At 41.8% G+C, this 18,642-nt stretch overlaps 1 protein-coding gene across 5 annotated transcripts in view; it reads left to right on the top strand.

Moving 5' to 3' along the window:
- EVL (Enah/Vasp-like) overlaps nucleotides 1–18,642 on the top strand; it is a 125,710-nt gene that overhangs the window by 27,151 nt on the left and 79,917 nt on the right. The gene's annotated exons all lie outside the window — the stretch shown is intronic.

Here is an 18,642-nt window from a genome sequence, read left to right on the forward strand (position 1 = left end):
ATCAGGCACTTGGAAAGGTTTCATACCTTGGAAGATTGCTGGTGGTAGAGTTCCTGTTCCGTTAGAAGGATGGGATGCTCTGATGGTATTTGAGGCAGTAACAAACCCATACACAGAGTGGCAGAGGAGCCCACACAAAGAGGACAGCATATATTAAAAGACTTAAACTTTCACAGGAGGAACTGGATTTTTTTGTAGCATTGTGTAAATTTTACTTTCTCCTTGATAAAAGCAGCTCATGACCTCTACAATAATAGTTTTTTGCAGTTTAGGGCTGGTCTTCACATCTCACAATGATGATGCAGTACTGTGTTTTTTTTTCTGGATGTTTTGTTTGTTGCTTTATATCTAAAATTTCTACTTAAATTTAGCTTGATGAAAACTACCATTATCCCTCGGTTTGGGAGAGTGGGAGAGCCTTTCTGTTGACTGTAATATGATTGAGGTGCAGGTTGAGACACTGAATTTGGTGTGGGTGTGTGAGGTGGATGCAAAATGAATGTGTGAAGTGGGCAAAAGGATATCAGAGAAGAAGAGCTGGATACAGAAAAGACATAGTTGGGGATATCTTGCAAAATCCTCACAAGTGCCTCATGCAGGAGAGATGTCCTTGTTGCTGGATAGAGTTTACCATTAGATTTAAAGAATGGTTATTCACACTTTGTTTGAGACTACTACAAGGGATAAAAAATTGCACATCTCTTTCATGCTGTCCTGAAATGCACCCTCCGATCTGCAAAAATAAAACAAGAACTGATGACTTTTCAATATGTGTTTATATCTACTATAGCACTGTTTATATCTACCATGCATAGAATAACCTTGCTGGAAAACTCCAGAAAATGTAAATGATGTGCTATGAATAGGCGAATGATTCCTAAGCAATAATGTGAGCTAAATAACATTTGTACCTTAACAAACTGCCAAATCTGCAGTGAAATCTGGTAGCTGAATAATGCATTGGGTTTGATGCTGCACCTGGCTCTGGACATAGAAAGCAAGATTATTGAGCCCTGAAGTGGGACCGCTCTGTGGAGGATGACATTGGAGGAGGTTCAACCATAGCATCTCAGTGGAATCAGAAGGCAAATTTTCACTACAAAGCCGTGCTCAGGACAAGCTCATTTGGCCTTCTCTAGTCCTTTCATATTCCTTTTTCAAAACAAAGCAGTCTTTCAGGACCATTTGTTGAAAGCAGAATGTGCCACCGCTGCTGGCTTGGGCTAAAAGGCAAACCATCCTCTTACAATGAAGAGCGCACTGCAGTAGTGCCTACCTTAGATGAAGGAACACAAACATAACTGTTTGTCTTATTATGGCTTTTGAGTGTTTCTTTTCTACTTGTTTCTAATTGAAGAATTGCAGTAAATCATTATAGGATTAATATATCTTAAGAAATAACTCATTATATATTTTAAGGGCTACTTTCTATCACTCTCTTTGTCATCAGAGCTGTTTCAGAACATATTTTCAGCTGTATCAACCACAGTGGATATTTTAAAAAGTGCTTTCTTATTATACCATTCTGCTATTGACTCGAAGAAGGGAAAGGGTAAGGCCAGCTTTCCAACTGGTGCATACTCTGTCTGCTTCAATGAAATCCATATGTTAGTCTCCACCTTCTCTGGCCTGGGGTTATCTTTGTGAACTTTGTATCAGAAGAACATCGCATCATTACAAGCATTTGAAAAATTATTCCCTAAAACCAATGTTCTACTTTCTCTTAAACTAGCATTTAAAAAAATATTCTCAACATTTCTTTCCTCTAGAAAAGTTAGTGGCTATTACTTGTGAGAGAAGTACATGTGAAATTATTTTCCCCGGTGACACGGTTTCATCTGTACTACGGTCCACATAATTCTGTTCTTACCATAAAGACATTCCAGAGGTTACACCCAAGATAAATTTATCTTGATGTACGCTGTATCCATGGAAATATGGGGGCAGGGTGAGTGAGCAAAATCTGGCTGCTGCTGTGGCTGTGCACATGCTAGAAAATCTGCTGGCAGCAAATGCGGCACATGGCGAAAAGTTAGTTGCCCTTATTCTGTCCTTTCTAGAAAGTCAGAGCAACGAAGGCAGCCCTGGATCCCCTGAACCGCCAGTGCCGACCACAAGGCACATGGGTGTGCTCTGCTTGCTCGTGCAGCTGGATGGAGCATGCAGTGCTCCCCACGCAGCACCAGCCATCACTCTTCATAATGTCAGTGTCTCACGGGAATGATTTCTCACTGAGCTGGACAGTATTTGAGTGGAAACACAGCGCTTCAGAATATACCTTTGGTGCTACACTAAAGGTCATCTCCGCTGTCGCTCTTCTCGCTTTATGTAACCCGGCGTTGAGAAAAGCAGCTGCACTGGTGCTGGGGCCAGGCAGCTGAGAAACACACTGTGTAGCTATAGGAACAGAAACACGTGTGTGTCCCTCTAATACCCAGGTGGTAACTTCAGAACTGCTCAAGGGTCATATCTTCATCCAGCGAACTGAGAAAAATTGCCATCCACTCTCTCTGCTTCCCTCAGCAATTGCTTGTTGTGGACTTTCTACATCTTTCTCCAACAATGGTCTGCAACCTTGAATCGTGCTAACAATACACATCAGATTGATGGTCTTGCCATGTGTGGTGGTTAGCAGGGGTGCTTTAGTGCAGCCACCATCCTCCTCACGGAGATTACAGCCATCAATTTCCATCTGCTTTGAGCCTCTACAACATGATTCCTGGCTATAGGAGCGTCAGTTGGTTCCCAAGGCTGAGCGGGTTTTCGTTTGGCAACCATTCCTTCACCCCCAGCATCAATGCTATAAAGACATCAGCAGCAGGTAATTTGCCTTGGCTCTATAACATATGAGCCTGCAATTACATATTTTCCTCTACTGCGTTAGTTTGGTACCCAGATTGGTACCTTTTGAGACTTCACGGATGCCTTATAGCCTTCGGTCCAATAGCAGAGTCATCTCATTTGCTGGTTAATTGTAAGCATTATTGTTCAGCACTGGGTTTTTGAGAAAAAAAGGAAAGCTTCAGATGTTAACTAAGCATGGTGTGAACCAAGCCTGGAATTTCAGGAGGACAATGGGAGAAGCAGATCTGTTCACAGGACAGTAGGCTCACAGCCTCAGCAGCTGTGAAGCAACATCCCTTCTTGGCATGGCAGGCTTAGCACATGCAAAACTTTATTGTCTGATTTTGGAGGCCTCTTGAAACTTAAGCCATGTGTTACTGTCACCCTGCACCCCATCCAGCACCAGTCCCTCCTCCTTAGCCATGTTTGCTCTGCTCAGGCAGACGCTGAACCCCAGTAGTGGGTTGTGAGTGTGCAATTCTGTCAAAACACTGGCTTCCTGGTGTGGGTTCCTGTAGCATTCTTTACATAGCCCTTTCCATTACTGTGAGCACAGTCCCATTATGAACACTGGAAGTTAAAGAGACCTAAGAGATTTCCCAGTGGAAATCCTGAGAGCTGTGAACACTACTGCTTCATGTACGTGACTGGTGTTAGGGGGAAGCTGTGGTCTAGTCCAGGTCCTCCAGATAAAAAAAAATTGGATCTGAAACCCTGAAGTTGTTTCTTCATCTGTGTTCCCTCCACCCCCTTTCCACGTAGCTGCAGGTCTCCATTAGTATGTGGTTCCCACTTCATAGCTGAGCTGGTCTGCAAGCACACAGAGTAGGAGCTGCTGCACATTAATCTGGATTTGAACATTGATTTCTGTCAGGGAAGACGTGTTGCCAGGATAAGGAGGAAGGAATGGGATCCTGACAGGGAAAGGGGGCACCCTTGATGAAACAGCTGGGGACTGTGGACTTGAGGCTAATCCCTCTTGAAGCGTCGGACACTGTAGGCTGCAGATACGTCTCTGGTGCAGCAGTAGATCCCTAAGCTAAGTAGCTTTGAGGCGAACCTTGTGAGGGCTTTTCAAACACTCCTTCTCAGGATGTTTCTAAACAATGCCTGTGATTACTCCAGAGCCATGACTATAACACTTGGAGGAAGAAGAAAGGCTTAATAAACCCAAATGTGTTTGTTAGCAGTAATTCACAGCAGGCTCTGTGGCTGAGCCTGCCAGCTGCCAGTCTGCACCGGTTTCATTTAGCCAAGCCTAAAAGCAGGAGCAATATTGGCTCTGGAGGAACCTACTGCTCCCTTCTATTGTCTAGAGAAATAAATTACTTTATAGTAATGCCTGGAAATTGTGTGCCAGTCACACGCTAAACAGATAAAGAGGAAACAGAGTACAGATTTGTTCAATGAATTTGCAAAGCTTTCTCACTCAGATGCTGTACTATAACACTTGGCTTGTGCAAGTGCTAACAGCAATGCTGGAAAATAGAGTTTATTTCTTTTTACCATAGTGTGTTCTACATCCATTAGGAGCTGCAAATGTTCTAGGATAAATATAGCTTGTTCCTTTGCTAATGCTGAGCCTGCTATGGCTATGAGAGATCTGATTGCTGACATGTCAGAGATGGGTCTCAGACACCATCATAATGCTGTCTAAATGTCCTAACTGAGCCATGCATGATGGCATTACATGGGCTGATTCGGTCCTTTCACAGGCTGCTTCCTGGAAATGTTCAGGGAAGATATATACACCATCCTTAAGTTGTGTCCTGCAATGCTCATCCACAGTTTTCCATCCAAATCTTCTTTCTGCTGGCTCCAGAATGGTTGTTGCTTTTGACCCCTTCTCCAAAGACATGGTCAGCTCTGTTCTTCAGGAGACCTTTCTCTGCAAGCAGACAAAGGACTCCATGGACAGCAGCAAGAACTTGGCATTTTTGAACTGACTTTTCTCGTGTCACTTATCCAGTGACACATCTCCCCTTTAGTGCCAGTGTACCTGCTGTGTCACCCTCCTCAGCTCCCTTCTCTTCCCAGCCAGCACTAACTGCAAACCATCTGCTGCGGCCTCGTGTCTTGTTGCTGCCATGTGTATGTCTACCCTAGGCTCTGGTGTTTGTTGTTTCTGCCTCTAGAGTCCCCAGATTACACTTAAACAGTCTGACTTTTGGAGCAGGGAATTTCGGGGAATGGAATGGAATTTGTCCTTGCAAATCAGGAAAAAACCTCCCACAAAATCAATGGATTTCTGTCACTATAAAACAAATTCAAGGGAGAAGAATCTCCTTCCTTTCTTTGCATGCCTCCATCTTTTTCCCCAAAGCATTGTAAACAGCAAAACTGCTTCTGGTAAGCACTGTCCTGGCGCTGGGAATGGCTTTGTGTATCTACTTACAATTACTGTGGAGATCGATAGGGAACAGCACCAATTGTGCAGTGAAGAGCAAATGACATGGAGTTAACTTTCCCTCCCCTGCTGGGATGTGTAGTGTACTGTGGCCGTTTCTGTATCTTCTTTATACAAGAGTCATTTCAAGCTTGATTTCTCTTGATTAGCAATAAAGAAGGTACAGATTTTTCTTTACTGAAGCAACCCAGAACGCTGCTGCCTTTCAGAGGTGTGTCTCCTTGTAATCTACCCTCCAAGCATGTTTGCAGGCTCACAGATCCCTTCACCATAATGCATTTTAAGTTCATCTCGTTACCTTTCATATATGTATATATATATGTCTATGTGCTTTGTTTGCAGCTGTATGGGGAAGACAGATGATCTTCATGTGCCTTCCCTTGGAGCAGTGCTGGCCACATGGGATGTCATGCAAGGAAAGCAGAACAGTCTTAAAAGATGGGGAAAAAAATTAAAAGTATTAGTAAAGGAATGGGAAGCATTTTGTGCAATCTACATATAAACAAAATGTATATCGTTGTAAAGGGGTATTTTCTTAATTTTTTTAAGCTTAGACAACATGATGCCTGCCAGGTTAAATTGTTTCCTTCAGAAGTCATTGGCAGTAGCAATTGAATTGCAGTGGTTTCAAAGGCTGGACTGAACAGTGAGATAAATAACGGTTATATTTTTTGTTTCTGCATTATCATATTGCTCTAATTCAGCTTAATGAGTCAATTATCCACTTACAGAAATTAATTGCAAAACAGGCTCTAAAAGTGTCCAGGATGGCTTCTGTCAAGCCAGCATCCTGTTGTGGGATGTGATGAGTGACACTGAACCTCTCTCTATCTCTGTGCCTGTAGGAGACTTCTTTCCTTGGGGTACAGGTGGTGAAAATGGAGAACTTCAGTCTTGGATTACAGTACAAATCCTCCTGTCAGTCTGTTGTGCTTAATGTTCAGCTTCGCCTTGGGAAGCAGGCTTGGGAACATCACATATTGGGGAAAAAATCTGTGAGGAGCTTGGAGCTAATGGAGCTACAGCACTGAGGACTGGCTGTCATTCCAGAGAACTTGGGTGCTCACAGAGAGGATTTGCTGCAGGGGTTTTGATCTGTAAAACATGAAGTGCCTGTCTGCAGCAGTGGTGCGGCTCCCTGTCAAGGGAATGGGATGCAATAGATCAGAGTTAAATTAAAACTCATTCATAAATGAGCAGTGGTATCTGTTGTCATGCTTAGGTGAACTTGACACATATGAATGTCCGAACCACAATCTCTGCTGATTGTTTTTATTTTAATAGTAAGTGAAAAGCCCAGAGAGTATAAATTGCTTGTGTTTCTTCATGGCAAAACCAGATTACATACAACCTGCAAGGAAGTACTATGCTCGGCTGAATAAAACTGATTCATGTGTTGCCTGTTAATCCTTCAACATTAACAGACTGAAGCTGGGGTTGGTTTTTACTGTGGTTTTTTGGGTTTTGGTTGGGTTTTTTTTTCTCCTGATTTGGGAGTTGTTTTTTATTATCAGTAAAAGAAGTTAAGCATTGAATTGATTATCTGAATATTTAAAGGCTGAATCGTGCATCGCCATGAATGCTGTGATCTTTAGAGGCACTGACAGCTTTCCCTCTGGCTGTTAACATGTCTGCTTTATACAACACAAATGTCAACATCACTACTCCTCTAATTAGAGCAGTAGGTCAAACAGTGTCTTTGTCTGTAGAGGAACCTGAGCCATTAGCCATGTTAAGAAGAAACCCCTTTGTTAAGCTTGATTTATCGTTTTGAGATTTGTTTTATCCTGTGGCAACCTACAAATGCTGTTTTTCAGAGTGGGGCATTTTTGCTTTCTGCAGAAAGGGAAGTGGATAGAAGAGGTTGTCCCTCGACCCATTCAGCCTCCACCTGAGCTGCAAAGCAAACCTCCCCCAGCAATCCCAGCTCGCCACAGGTCTGGCCTGCGTGAGAGGGTGCATTGGTTTAGTTCTGTTCAAACACAATAAGTGTATGTTCCCAGAGACGGTTTAAGTTATAATAGTACTGTAAGCTGTAGAAGCTTATAAAGGTAGAGAAATACAGTGCTATCCCTTTTCTGTAACTGTTGCTAGGCAAAATTGCCAAGACCGTGCTCGTTGGGATCGTTCCCTACTGGAGGGACCAGATTGGTTTTGCCTTTTTGATTTGCTTTAGGTAGAATTTAGCATCATTTCCATAATGATAAATCTTTCATTTAAGACCAAGAAACCAGTGTTGCCCATCTTGAATATCCGAAAGATGTAATTGGTATTTACAGTTCGTTCCATTTGTTTTTCTGACAATGTCTTTGATTGCTTCTCTTTCACTGCACTACACATCTTGCTAAACTGAAATTGCCTTATAGAAATAGCTTGAAAATTACTTCAAACAAGACATTGGGTTTAACACTTTTATTTTAATTCTTTGAAAGTATTTAAATTTTTTTAATACATTCTTAAGAAATTCATTTTTATATAATGTTTTTTATTTTTGTTATCTTGATTTTTGGTGGCTAAGTAGTTGGTGAGTCTCCAGTGGAAATCGTCAGATTTCAGAATTGCAGGATTTTTCCTTAGAGTAATTAGTAGTCAAATGAACTAACAGAGGCATGAGCTACCGTATATGCTTTAATTCAGCGAGTTGTTTCTGTGGAAGGAGAGTGCCAGCAGTAGACAGGAGGTCACAAACATCTTTCTGCCTTAAAGAAAAACGTACTGAAGAACAGTGCCTAGGAAAGATGGACAGTGGGTGGTTTGGGTGTGGTTTCTCTGGTTTATGTTCTCGTTAACATATGGCATAACCACTTGTGTTTCCTTTCCTGCCCATTTCCGCTTCCCTACAATGACCACCACATGGATCAGGGTGGCTGTGAGTAACTCATTCGCCTGTACCCTCCAGCAAACCTGAAGCACATGGAAAACACAAAAGATAGTATTCTATTATCCATCCCCTAACCCATCCTGGGGCACGCAGTATGCCCAAAGCCTTGTGGCACTGGTGGGCATCACTTGCTTGTCTGGGGCTACCTTCTCCAAGGAACTGCCTGCAGTTGGTCCCTGGGGTATGGATTGGGATATGCTGCGTGCTCCATCTGAGGATGGTGTGGAGGGGTCTGCCTGCTGCCTTCCCTCAGCTGGTTGCCCAAAGCACTGCTCAAATGCTTTGCCTCTCCCAGGATTACCTTGGAAAGGAAACCACCTCCTGAACACCCCTGCAGGATGCTGAAACATGCTTTTAACTTGTGGGGGGAAATCTTGTCATATTGAATTGGTAGGTGGAAACCTGAAATGGCTGAAAGTGCTTTCAATGCTGCAGTGAAAAAAGTCTCTCTCTCTGCTGTGCCCCCCAGCGCAGCACTGACACGCTACCTCAGGGAATTTGAAGTTCTGGAGGTTTTCTGTGTGTTAGAGGATCTGTGCTTTGCTACAATGGCTCTTTGGTGGGTTTTTTTGTTTGTTTTGGTATGGTTTTTTACATTTGCTCAGTGACTGTCATTCTACAGAAGATTAAAGCTGTTCATTATCCCAGATAGAAGCTGTATTCGCAGATTTATGTTGCCCTTCTCTGAAGAGACACTGCTACTTCTGCCAAATTAGCTGCAGCAGATCTATGACCTGGAGGCTGCTCTTCAGTAGGCTGGAATTAAACCATCCAACACACATCCAACATAAACACTGCTCCAATAAAGAAGCTCAGATGGAGGATATTGGGTGCCAAGTCTCCCTTGGATTTAAGAGTGGTACCTGAAGTATATTTAGAAATACCAGTCTTAGCCTTAAAAAAACAAATGAAACTGAAGTAACAGAATTGTCCTTAATTTGTTTTCACTATTGCAGGACATACCTATCAATTTATGACTTTCAATTAGGTTTTCCACTGCTTATTGGATATAAATTGAGAGACGAAGGCATACTATTTCCTCTTTTCTGTTTCAGAATAAGAATGTCCTCATATGTGCACCATAACATTGCAATCGAAAAGGATGAAATAATTTTGACTGTTGTTTGTGTGTAAAACAAGTCTAATATGGAGATCATGCATAAATGTACCGGTTTCTTAGTTTACATAATAGTTTAGCTCATATGACTCAGTACAAGTATGTCCTGTGGGCTATCCTGGCTCGTGGTCAAATGATGCTCTCTGCGCTTTTGAACAGAGGAGGCACAGAGAGGGTCACAAATGGCTACCAAGTTGGCCAGTACCTTTAGAAATGAGCTGGGGAGCTCTGCTGTTTTGGAAACGTGAGTCTCTGCAGCTCAGGCTGAAGATACCGTCTTACCCACCTGGTTATCTGCGAGTAACACTGCTCAGCAGGAGGCATTCCTCTCTCCTCGCCCTGCAGTGCTGGCTCTCATGCACCTCTCCACGCAGTGTCTCTAAAGGCACACTTCATTGCACACTGTGCTAAGCTTTATTATAATGAGCTGAGTGCTCATTAAAGCTTCACAGTTATAAACAGAGCTATAATTTTGCTTGAGGAGCACCGTAATATTAGTTTGGCACCTGGAAACAAACCTTATCTCAAGCTGGGTTATGTCAAAATGTAAGTGATGGTACTTATTTGTAACAGCTGAAGTGGATGATAGAATTGCAAATGTTTATAAAATGTACAGCTGAAAAAGCAAAGGAAAATGTAATTCTACAAACCCCCTGTCATTCTCTCCAGCCATTCAACCAGCCCTCTGCTTCCTGGCTCTTTGATGTCATGGCTGTACATAGGGACTTATGCCTGCATACTTTGGTTTCAGAAAGCTTCCATCCTGATAGAGAAGACTCACTTACCAGAGACCTCCAAGGGTTTTCATCATACTCCCTTTTCCTTTTGTGGGTTTAAGCAACCAACTAAATCAAGAAGGCATTCTTAATTCCTCTTGATAAAACCATGGTCTGCCTCCCTTCTTTGGAGTTGTAAGAGTTGCTGTGGCAAAGAAGTTACCACACCATTTCCACCTGCCTGTGCAGAGAGAGCTCTGTCCATGGTTTCTGCTGCTCAGGGCAAAGGGGCTCAATCCACTGAGCTCCATAATGTCTCTGGTCTAAGACAAGCACAGATACATTTAAAGCATGAGTCCATTTTTGACATGTGACTGCGATTGCCCCAGGCTGATGCTAAGTTTGAAAAGACTGAGCCCCAAAACCTGTCTTAAAAGGATACTGGTAGAATAGAGTGGAATAGCACCAGTAAAATGGAATTTGCAAGAAACCCCTGTCTTTTCTGAACCTTATGCTCATCCAAAGGTTTTTTTAGTTGACTCAGCACCAGCTAGGAAAGCAAGTGTGGTACTGATGTAGGAGGGAATGGTGGGTCCCAGGGCCAGTTTACTGAGTGTGGAAGTATTCTGCCTGTTTTCTAGGGGGGTTCTATTAAAAACTGCAGTGCCTTGAGACTCCACTATCAGAGCTGGGCACTGAGCATGGCAACACTGAGCACAGCACCATACATCTAAGGGCTATCAGTAGCTACCTCAGACATGGCACAGACCAAGAGAACCTGCATAGAAAGCAAGATATGGAAATCCTGATGTATCTGCATGTTTTATTCTTATTCTCATTTTTAAAATGGTGTGAACCTAACTCTAAGTGGCAGTGGAAGTGAGAGACTGAGAGCAGTGAGGCATCTGGCTGTGCTGGCACACCAATTTATGGCTGTTGCTTTATTCTATTTTCCCTTTTGTCTTAATCTGAGGCAGGCAGGAGGAGTCTTGAAGAGCAAAACTCCTGTATCCAGAAAAGATATGGGGGGGTGTGGAAAAGCTGGCAAATGATAGAGTCCTCTAGCTGTGTAACATCAAGCTGGAAGCTGGGAACCAGTCCCTATGCAGGCTACTGCACTGTCAGAGTGAGGCGGGGAAGTTTTGTTTTCACATCACATATTTCAGAAAAGCATTCCCCAAATCCATGGTCTGATTTACAGCTGTGGTTGTGTTATCAAATAAATAAAGACTATTGTTTGGATGTTAGAAGCCAGTCAACCTAAGCAGAAAGAGGTGAGACAGGCAAGGAAGGCAGAAATATTGAAGAGGAAAGGTTCATGGCAAAAAACGGAGGCAGGTGTTAGGAAAACGGTTCTTTGAAACTTATGCTCCTTAACCCAGTTCTAGTGCCCTTCATGGGGACACAAGCTGGATTTGATTGAGGCTCTCAGAGGTCAGTGTTTTTTATCCATTAAGCTGTAGCTGCCTAAACTGAGTGTGCAGCCCAGGAGACAATTGAGAGCTTTGCCCGGTTTGTATTCTGTTTGCAGTTCGGGGAGTTGGTTTCAGCAGACCAAATAACACTGTTACGCTGCTCAGCTGATAAAACACCAATTATAAAGTTCACTGTGAGAGATCTTGCCGTGAGCTGACTGAAGGGTTCTGTATCAGTTTAGATTTTGGTTAGTTCTTCAGGGTGTAGAGAGAAGTCAGCATGGATGTAGGGCAAGACATCTGAAGCTATGGCAACTAAATCTTTTAAAAGTGTTGTGTTGGTTTTGTTTTTTTTTAATTAACGATTTAATCATAATGGAACTTTGGATACTGATTTCCATATTCTTGTTGGGTCTGAGAAATAATGGTCGCTGCACTTGAAAGAGGAATTTGCCTTTTGATCCCGCCTGGCTATGGCTGTTGGCATTACTGTGGAGACTGGGCTGCCTTAACTTTGACCAGGAGAAAGATGCACTGCGAGTGGTATGCTGCTCCTTCTTAGAAATCCTCCACCACCTCACTTCAGTCCTGAATTTGTTGTCTTGGGAGGTGATGGAGCTGTAGAATGTTCAGAAAGCCATTAATAGGAAAGGCAAGCTGAGTTACGCCTGAAACTTTCCGCATTCTCTGTATCCTTTCTCTTACCTGTCCTTTCTGTAATTTGTTGACTTGTGAGTGATTTTTGGTTGTCTTTTTAATTCTTTTTTCTGAGACGTTGTATCAGTTATGCAAAAGAACAGGTTAAAATATTCTAGTGTTGTTACAGTAAAACCAGGGTGCTGTTATGAAAAGCACATCTTGACACAGAGGCTTTTGAACACTCCCAGTCAGTGTAATGGCTCAAGGGCTAAACTAATATGTTAAGCTTTGGGTGGAAGGGTTATCTTTTGACGTCTGTCTGAGGTGCTGACAAAAATCCTCCAAGTTTTAGGCAGTGAAAAAATGCCAGACAACTAGAAAGCTATACTTTTGGAAAATGCCTGTAATTCCCACTATGAAGGAGAGAGCAAGATGGGGAATACAGGAACGCTAAAAAACTTTTACCTGTATGAGGTGTGACTGTTTGCTGCTACTTACCAAGTGTAGATTTGAAATCAAAGGAATTTATAGAGTCCTTTTTACTGAGACTTATATTTCTCATGGTTATTTAATGTTGATTTGGTTCCTTATTCTTAATCAACATTTACTTGAGGAAAATTCATTTCATACCCCTTTAAACTATTAGAACTTTCCAAATTGGCAGAGGGACTTTAAATTTCTAGTATACAGTTCTGGAAAATTTCCTTACCTTAGACATTAGATCATTTTCTTTTTCTCAGTAGTTTTTCAGTCATGATACATTCCACACTGCTGGACACTGGTTCAGTAAAAATAAAGGATGCTGCTTCATAAAGTCCTAGACCTGCTTCCTTCTGTGGCTCAGAATGATCTGTATTATTTGTCATCTTAGGGTGCAATGGTCTCCAAAGTGAGCTGTGTATGACATAATCCACTGAGGTATAGGAAGAAGATACTAAAACTTCAGTAGTATTTGTATATAATTTATAAGGAAATATATGGTGCGTGAAAGTTTTTCTGATGGGGTGTGTGGTGAAAACACTTTGGAGACCATTGTTCTAGTGACTCTAGCTCATCTGCAATAAATGTGGAAGAACCTTTGTCAACTCTGACTTGTGAAAGCTGTCACAGAATGTGTTGTGTGTGTTGTAGACACGAGTAATTTCATGGCAACCTGTGACATAACCTGTGAGGATGATGATGATCATTCTTTGTGCTGGTCCCAATGCATCCTTTGTGATTGAGTTCCAGCATTTTTGTACCTTCAGGTTTTGTTGTTACAGGGAATTGCTTTCATAAGGTTTAATGAAATCAGCAACAGGACACATGTAGCCAAAGTGCCTAAAATGTACTGCCTAACATGCTTTTAATAGAAGTTTAGTCCTGGATACTATTACTTATCAACATCAGCAGTAAATTGATACTGTGTTTGTCAATAGCCTGACACTGATTTTGAAAGGGGATGTGCATGCCATTGTGGAGGCTTTGGTGGTCATCAGCTGCAGATGGACAAGCTGATGAGGGCACCAGTGAAGGTGAGCAATGATTCTTTGGGAGACCTTCCCTACCAACCTCTCTTTAGTTTGCTTTCCTAAGGAAATAAGATTTACGCAGTTACTTCACCTTTCTGTCTGCCTGTCCTTTTACTTCTCTCTACCACCTTCCCAGTAGCTGACCAGCAGATTCAGAAGTATCAGTCTAGTTTGGCAGAGAAAGAAAATCACTGTTTTGTGAGACTCACCAAAAAGGAGATTGATTCAATCTGGAGTCCTTTGTGAAGTAAAGGCAGGACGTGGTCAGTTTGACCAGCCATTTGCTGCCAACCTGCAGGTGTTTAGTAGATGCATAACTCCTGAGAAGTGGCACTCTGTGGTGTCTCTGCATGGTGATGGGAAAGTTACAAGGTACATAACAAAGTCAAGAAAATAATTTTAGAAGAGATAAGGAAGGTTGCTAGGAGAAAAAGGGTACAAAGTCACAGTAAAGCAAGAATACTTCTGGCTTTATTTGACAAACATTGCACACAAACAAGTCTGGTGCACAAATGTGCTCAGGGATCCTGTTTCAGTTTTGGCGCTCAGAAAATGTTTTTATCTGCTAGGCAGTGAGGACAAATCTTTGCCAAGAAGTAAGGGAAGGAGGGAATGGAAGGGGCTGCCAGGATAATTTTTTTTTTTTTCAGTAAGTATTGTCACTAGTTTTGGACAAAGGATTTGCATATTGCACATCTCCATTCTCTAGCTCTCCTTGTGTTTACCAAAAGTAATCTGAAAATTATTCTTCCTGTGAAATTCAGGGGACATCCTGCCACACTGATTACCACATGTAATAGCCTCTAATAGAGATATTTGAGTACAGTGTATTTACATTTGGTGCTGTTTTATACCCGTCTTGAAGAGGGCATTACCTTTTCCATGATGGAAAGCTACAGACAGTCAGATCTGCAATGTTCACAGAATGAAGATAGTTAATCTGAATAGACACATAGACACTGTGACTCAGTTGTGTAGCCTGTTGTTTGTGCCCAAGAATGATTTGTTATTCCTCCCAGATGAAGCATATCTGCAAATACCAAGGCCACATTCATTGTCCATCAGTGCAGACATTGGATTTAAGATGGAGTTCTGATAGCCCAGTGTAATTTACCTTGTTTTACTGCCTGACTGATGACACAGATGTATAAAAGATAAGTTTCTGCTGCACCTAGAATGGCTAATTGCTAATGGGACTCTTTCTACCTACTTCAACAAGGATAGAACAGGTGTTGAGTCATGCAAAACTATGTCAGCATCCTGTAAAATGTTATAGGGGATTATTGTAAGATGTGAAAAATGTGGAAGGAATATGGATGCATTACTGTTGTCACAGGAGAGAGCTCCCCTGTGTGTGTGCACCACTGTGTGTTACATGGCAGTGAAAGATGTGGTGAGTTGACATGACAAACTGCTGGCTGTACCCATTCCACCTTCAGGGATCCTTCTGCAAGTTGAAGTTTCCCTGTGCCTTATTATTTCCAACCTGTCCTATTCCAAGAAGCATAAACATCAGAAACAAGGTCAGAAACAAGGCCAGGCATTCTTCATCTTGGTGTGAACTTAGTCCTCATCCTTCTAGAACCTGCACAGCCTTCACTTTGAGCCCTGACTTCTGAGGGATGGTATTGCTGTCTTGAAAAGTGTTTTCTCAATTAATATCAAATTATCTCAGGCTGGCAACCTGAACATCAGACAAGCATGTGCCTTTAGAGAACTGCAAGTGATAAAAATACAGTTAAATGTGATTTCTGGTTATTTTTTGGTCAGCTGCTTCCCCTCCAGTCTCTTAAGTTGTGTTCACATGCGTTTTCTTCACTCCAGCATCCCTTACATCAGAACCCCCACCTTATTTTCACACCTGCTAGGCTGTACCTCTCCCACCCATGTGCCTCTAAAAAGCTTATGATAGAAACACTTCCACTGGTCATGGTGCCCACAACATGATGTAGAGGTGTCTCATGATACAAGTATCTTATTTGTTCAGTAAAACATGATTTTCGAATTACGTTACTTAACGATGGATAGCATTAAATAACAAAGGTTAGTACTAGAAATGAGCAAGGGCTAACTTTGAGTGAGAAGGTTCTGGTTTCCCTTTGGGGCTATAGTGAAGTTAGTATTTTTCATTTCAAATCCAAACCCCAGAAATTTATATGACCACCCCATAAGTCAAGAGCTACAAAAAAAGTGATGTATGCAGTTGAAATGACCACTGCCTACAGCTGCTGAAACCACTCATCATAATGTTTACTAAAATCTAAGGAAAAATGCAAACTGAAGGTGAAAACACATCAGCTGTGGAGCAACACTGGAGGACAGCATATGCTTGGTGACATAAATATGAGAATGTTTTTTAACTGGTACCCCAAATAAGTTTATATTGGCACTCAGATCATTTCTAATGGCTCTTTAGATCAAGGGCATTGCTATGCTTTAACATCAAAAGAAAGTTATGTGGAGAAGCTAAGTACACCTTAAAATCTGCAGTACAGAAGAGGGTTTACAACACTCTAATTCTCAGCTTCTGGAAAAGACAGGAGATAGTACACCTCATCTGAGGCTACTGATGGGAGCAGTCACTGATCTTTACCTGCTGCTGGAGGAGCTGTGGGTGGTGTGGCTGGTTCTAACCATAGGTACAGAGGTGCCTTCTGTCTGCAGCAGGGAGATGCTGATGCTGGTGGCTGCAGTGAGATTGCTGGCATGAAGGCTTAGAAGATACAGTCCTTGGTGCCACTGGCTGCCATGAAACAACATGAAAATGTTTGTTTAATAAGGACTGTAAAATGTCCCCAGCACTCAGGACTCAAGTACTTTAATAATTTCAGGGGGACTTTTCCTGGCACACTTTGATCATATTAAATAGATTTCCCATGATATCATAATGCTCCATTTGTTATAAATGTGCTGATTTGCGGATGTGCAATTAGCTGACTCAAGCCAAAAAGCATTGTAGATATCCTGTGTATGAAGTGGCAGTTTATTTCTCTCCATATGGTCTATAACTTGTTCCATGCTGCTTACCATGGGGTCTGGGCTTACTGCCCATTGCTCATCACAGTTTATAGAGAGGAAAATTGAAGGCAGCCATGGAGTTAATTCTTTGCAATACAGTTATTTCCTTAAGGCAATACCTAAGCTGTTTGCATCAGCCAAAACCATCCCCTTGAAAGCAGGTGAGTCCCGACTGTTCCCTCTGCGGAGTGAGGTTTAGAGATGAAATTGTCTTAGCAAAGGGCACTGCATGAATTCACAGCCAGGGGCTTCCTGGAAGGAAAAAATAGGGCTCCCCAAATCCTGCATAACTCAGGTCCTTCAAAAGACTTTTTTTTTCTGCCATATGTTTATTTATCACTACTTGAATGGATCTATACCAAGGGTTAAATCTTGTCCCTCTTAAGTCCACGAATAAACTTCCTTGGACCTCAACCATGATGGGATTGCATTCTAAAGTAATAGTCTCAAGGAGACTCTCGTTTTCAGCACAGGAACAATTGTTTTGCTGTCAAAGTGGCAGTAGGAACCATACCTCACTGCACATTTTTAACTCTTCTAATACTAAATAAGTATATTCTGCTCTCCTCTCTGGTATCTCTCTTACTCCTTTCAAAGGAGTGGAGAGAATGGAAAAAAAGAGATTTGGGAGAGCAATAGCATATATTAACATACAGGGTTAAACTTTCTGAGGAAAAGGAATTTTTTTGTCTCATCAGCATGTTTAACAGTTGCAAATCTCTGTGTATGAGGAAATGTCTTACATTCAAAGACTATTAACAGCTGTGAAATTAGATTTACAAATCTGAATATATATATGCATATTTTTATGCTGCTGCATAGCATTTGTGCATATATTCATGAAATCGTGTTGTAGTTTATGAAATTCGAGTGTGCAGTTTCAGTGTGAACTTTCAGATTTCTTAATCATGAGGTCGGTAAATGAAAGACTTGCCATCTGCAAATTTTGAAATTTGTGCAATATAATATGATGCTTTTGGAGAGAAACAGAATTAAAAACAACAGATATAAATGTATAAAGTTATTTGGAAGGTGTGAAATGCATATTGTGAAAAAAGTGGTTTAATGGTGTCTACTCAAATAAGTCTTAGGTGGGTACAGTTTTATATTATGATTGTGGGGGATTTTTTAATAGTATGCACAACACATTACACAGTGCTTCATTTCATTCTTAAAAATTTTCTGGGTTTTGTGTTTGGAGATGAGTCATTTTGAGGCTGAGATGCTCACCTTTCTGGGTTCAGCTTATAGCTCTAAGGATTGAAAAATATATGACATTATTATCTTATACAAATTACAATTCATCTGGTAATGAAACTCTTCAAAAGAAAGCAAATACAATACTTGGGTGTCCTTGGAACATGAAAGCCTAGTACATGGCCAGTAGACGTGCTACTCAGAAACCTATGGGAATATTCATTTAATTGCAACTAAAGCTTCGCTTCTGTGTTTAGGAATCCTGATCTGCTCACACAGATCTCAACACATGACTGAAATAATCTGTTTATCCAGCATATGGTCCTTTGTGAGGACTGGATAGAAGTCAGCTACTCGGTCTTACGTGTCATTTGTCACAGAGTCTTTTCCTTCTAAGTGCTCCCTTTCTAGTCCAGGGCCATGGAGGCATTTTAGCAATGCAAAGAGGTGATTAGAGGCACTTCTGCTGGAATGTATGCTGCAGTGCTTAATGAAATTAATTTGGCTTATCAAAGGGGCACGGAGAGGCAATGCTGGGCTTTGTCCTCCTCACTGTCACTATTTCCTGGGGTGACATTGGATGTGTCAGTAGTGCTCTTTGCTGTACTTTTGGCATGCACGGTGCTAGCAGGAGCTGGGGGGAGGCTGGGAGTTTTCAGGTGTGCTCAAAGGTGTTCAGGAGAAACAAATCTTTAAAACCAGGCTTTTCTAGCTGATATTATTGTAGCTGATGTCTGTGAGTAAGGAGAATCATATCTGCTTGGTTTAGCAGGAAGACTGTTCTGACTACTAAGTGCTGTCTCCTTCCCCCCAAATCAGTGACCGTATCTATCTCAGACACAAGACATCAGAGAAGTAAAAAGGCTCCTCAGATCTTTGTTTAGTCCATCTTCCTGT

The sequence above is a fragment of the Chiroxiphia lanceolata genome, chromosome 6 (genome assembly GCF_009829145.1).
Source record: "Chiroxiphia lanceolata isolate bChiLan1 chromosome 6, bChiLan1.pri, whole genome shotgun sequence".
Classification (NCBI taxonomy): domain Eukaryota; kingdom Metazoa; phylum Chordata; class Aves; order Passeriformes; family Pipridae; genus Chiroxiphia; species Chiroxiphia lanceolata.